The sequence below is a fragment of the Cricetulus griseus genome, chromosome 4, assembly GCF_003668045.3.
Source record: "Cricetulus griseus strain 17A/GY chromosome 4, alternate assembly CriGri-PICRH-1.0, whole genome shotgun sequence".
Classification (NCBI taxonomy): Eukaryota; Metazoa; Chordata; class Mammalia; order Rodentia; family Cricetidae; genus Cricetulus; species Cricetulus griseus.
The window spans coordinates 159,275,540-159,279,938 of NC_048597.1; positions in this window are offsets into that span (position 1 = coordinate 159,275,540).

Genomic DNA, 4,399 nt, shown 5'->3' on the forward strand with positions numbered 1-4,399 from the left:
CTGATTTAGAACTAGAATCTTTTTCTTAATATTTGTTTAATTTCTTGAGACATCAGAAATGGACAGTATCAAAGAAGCCAATAGGCTCCCGAGGAGTTTAGGGCTGGTGGACAAAGTAGAGGAGGGAGGTGCAGAGTTAGGCTTGTGGCTGAAGTAGAGGTGGAGTATCAACTCCTTTTGGGAAGGGCAGATCTATAGCACAACCCAAATGTTATCTCTATATAACAGCTCAGCCATACCCTTAGAAAATTAATATGAGAATGAAGTCTGGTTCTGGGTACAGCTCAGGAATAGTCAGTATTCCGGCAAAGAGCAATGTTGGTGGCAGGTGATTCTGAAAGACAAGGGGTGAATGCAATGGTCAGGCTAGTGACAAGGTCTTAAATTGTAAGGCAAGAGTTGATAACATATAAGGCCGGGTTTATTGGTCTTGCTTAGATATTGAATACTAGCTTAGACAAATGATAAAGCCAATATTTTCTACAAAGAAACTTAGAGAATCTAGGAAGATGGTTCATCTGGTAAAATGTTTCCCATTACCTCAATTCACATCCCTAGCACCCAAGTAAAAAATGGATGTGGCTGTGGGCACTTGTATTTCCACTCTAGAGGCATACTGTGTGAGAAGGGGCAAGGCAGAGACAGGAGGAGGGGCTTACTGGCCAGTTAGTCTAACCATTCTAATAAGTGAGTTCCAGGGTCATTGAAAGAAAAGGACAGAAATTGAACAACACCCCATGTGGACTTCTGACCTCCATGTGCACATGCACACATGTGTATACACACATATGTACACATATGCACAGAGAAGTTTCAAAATGAGATGCCCATTCCTATTGAGTTTGCATGTGTTCTTCCTAGAGAGGCAGGTAGCCAGGTGAGCTCCTTTGCAGAGAAAGTTAATGAACTTAAGTCCTGGCTTAGGTCTTTGAATTATTTGAGTAGGTTTTCCTTTTTCCAGCTACTCACCACTTAGTGTTTTGATATATTCTTACTCTATAGGAGTACCAAATGCATAGAGGAAAAACATTTAGATGTTATTGCAAAACCTGAGGTGGGACAAAGGATGTCAAACAGAGGAGTAATACTCTAGAGACATTCTGTCTCTACTGTAGGATTTGACTCTATAATCTAATTTGCTTTAAATTTGACATGAACCTTCATTCTCTTATTATAAGGCTCCATGTCATTGGCCATAAAGATTACAATTTCTTTTCTTCCAATTGTAATAAATCCAATTCAAGCACCCTCTTGACTTGGAATTTGCCACAACAATATGCAGAGGGCAAGGCTGCCCAATGTGCCTCTCTAGGGAGGACCTGTTCAATTCCTCTGCTAGAGAGAGAGGATGTAGGACTATAAAGTGAGACTCCTTCCCTCCCCCCCTCAATATAATCTGAGAAAAGAATACTGTGTCTAAATTATAGCTGATTCCTCATTATCCGGTAGTAAAAAGGTTAGACGAGCCAGGAAGCCAGACTGACTGCAGCTTTACATTTTATCTTTTCGCCTGGGAACAGTCCAGTTTCTCAAATCCATTTGAAAACACTTCAGCTCATTCCATCCAATCTAAGGATTTTAACCTTTTTCTTCCTTTCTTTTCTGCTTCTTTTTGAAACTGCCAGCTTAGAATTATAACTGACCAGCCCCATAGCCCACTTATCTGTCTATCTGTGTATTGATCAGTCATGGGTCTAGTGTCTCACAACAGAACTTGACTTTTGGATAACATTTGGTATTGATTCAGAGCTAAATTGGCTGGATCTTTGAAGGACTCTGTTGTATTATTGAGGGCTTCTTGATTGATACATCATCATGATAATTACAGTACTTGTTAGGAACTTAGCAATCATGGGGTCTCTGACACCCATAGATACATTTTTGACAGGTAGTAACTATCATGGTGAGAATGGGAAACTTGAGCTCCAAACTACTGCAATTGATTACTTTAACTAATATGAAGTAATGGAAGAGCCTGAAGATGAGAAGCAAAAGACCAAGAATGAATATGAGTGCTATAGAAAATGTCTGTCATCTGTACAACATGGTTTAGCTTACAGGCACAACCATTACAAGCAAAGACTATGCATGTCAATGGCAAACATCTAAGTCATATGCGTCACTACCAGACCTAAACACATGCAGGCAGTTCTATAGTTATACCACCTTGACTATATGCCTGGCCTCATCTCATTTGTGAAGCTAAGCAGGGTCATACCTGGTTAGTACTTGGATGGAAGATATATACAAGCAAAGAGAATATATACCAAGATGATAGCCACTACAGTGAAGAATGAAGACCATGTAGTAGAGCTACTAATATATATATGTGTGTGTGTGTGTGTGAGAGAGAGAGAGAGAGAGAGAGAGAGAGAGAGAGAGAGAGAGAGAGAATAAAAACAAAAAAGGTTGTTACCAAAACAGTGCTAAACACCCAAACTATGGAGAAGTAGCTAAAATAACCAAGTAAGAAACTCCAAAATTTAAAATGTGTTATTTCCATGATGCAGAAAGAAGAAAGAATAATCTTGTCAGAAAACTGGCAGAAGAGAAGAGGCCAAGCTCTAACCTGGTTCTCAATGTGGGCTCTGCTGCTGAAGTATCTATGGTGCTCTTAATACATGAAAAGTTTCCTTCCCAAAGATCCCTAATCAGGAGCTCTAGGAAAGTCTCCTTACACTAGAAATTATGATGCACATGCAGGACTTGCAAGTGTTGATGGACATTTCTGCAGCTGTTTAGTCCCAAATAAACTCACAGAGGCTTCCATCAATTATAAACTGTTTGGCCTGTTGCTCAGGATTATTACTAACTAGCTCTTACAACTTAAATTAACCCATAATTCTTATCTATGTTTAGCCATATGGCTTGGTACCTGTTCTCAGTCATTCTCATCTTGCTTCCTCTGCATCTGGCTGGTGATTGTGTCTTTGCCTTTACCTCCTCCCAGCATTCTCCTAGTCTATTAGCCCCACCTATACTTCCTGCCTGGCTACTGGCCAATCAGCATTTTATTAAACCAATATGAGTGACAAATCTTTACAACGAACAAGAACATTATCACACATCAGGCAAGCAGTTCACTAGACTAACAGGAACAACGACAATGGAACAAGATCTTGCTCCGCATGACACCTCTGGTGACCAGTGTTGAGCTTGACATATGTGGCATGCACCAAAGTTTGTTTTATTGACCCAATAACAGACTGGGAAACTGAATTAGTAAGCATTTCTTAAGTGTCCACGAGGGGAAGGCTTGGTCCTAGGAATCTTGGATTTGTGTTATCTTTCATTCTTCTGATGCCAATGAAGGTAGTAGTATACATATTTCAAAACCAGAGGATCTGTGGCTGGAGAGATGGATTAGAGCTGAGTCAATGATTAAAGAACACTTGGTGCTTTTCCAGAGAACCCATTGGGTTCCTAGCACCAACCCTGGAAGGTGCACAACTTTCTGTAACTCCAGCTCCAGGGGATCTGACACCTTCTACTTGCTTTGGTGGGCCCCCCCCCACACACACACACGGCACACTAAAAATAGAAACCCCCCTTTTTGGGTAAAATTTTGGAGTACTCAAATCACGTGAACGCTAAGTCACTTGTCCAATTTCATTTGATAGACTGAAGGTAAGAACTTAATCTCTAGTCATGTAAAAATAAAGGAGGAAACAGGTTTCAGGAATATTGTCTCCAATAAAGTGCTAGGATTGGAGTTCAGATCTCAGGACACACACATGTATAACCAAGGTAGAGATGGGAGGACCAGTTCAGGGAGAGATCCTGCCTCAAAAAGATGAGGTAGAGAATGAGAAAGTTCTTCCTCTGGCCTCCACATGTGTGTACACATGTGTGTATATACTCAGAATCACAAACAAGTAAATAAATAAATATTCTTTTTTTTAAAAAAAAAGCAAGTATAATAGGGGAGAAGGGTGGCAATTCTGGGTTTCTATAAAGAAAGGGTCTAGAGATGGTCATTTGTTTGGGTTTGATGGCTTGCCATAACGTTTTGTTTGCAAGGTAAGCATACTTATATATTGACTTTGTGTGTGTGTGTGTGTGTGTGTGTGTGTGTAGGGGGCGGTGTCTGTGGATGCTCTGAAAAACCCTACTCCTGCCCTATCCTATCCTATTCCCAGCAAGTCACTGTCATGGAAGAATTTTGCGGTCCTGATTCATCCTTCTAATATGTCAAGGCAAAAGAGAAGCTAGCCTATGATTTTCTTAACTTCTCTCATTTTTCTCTGTCTTCCAGATAATGCTTGAATTTTATGTTAATGAAGAAAAGTATTAGTTCTATAATTCAATAAAAAAGGCCTTACAATGCACATGTGATTGCATATTGAAATTCATTCACACTCAAGTCAACCTACTAGTAAGAGTCAATGACTGATGCCTT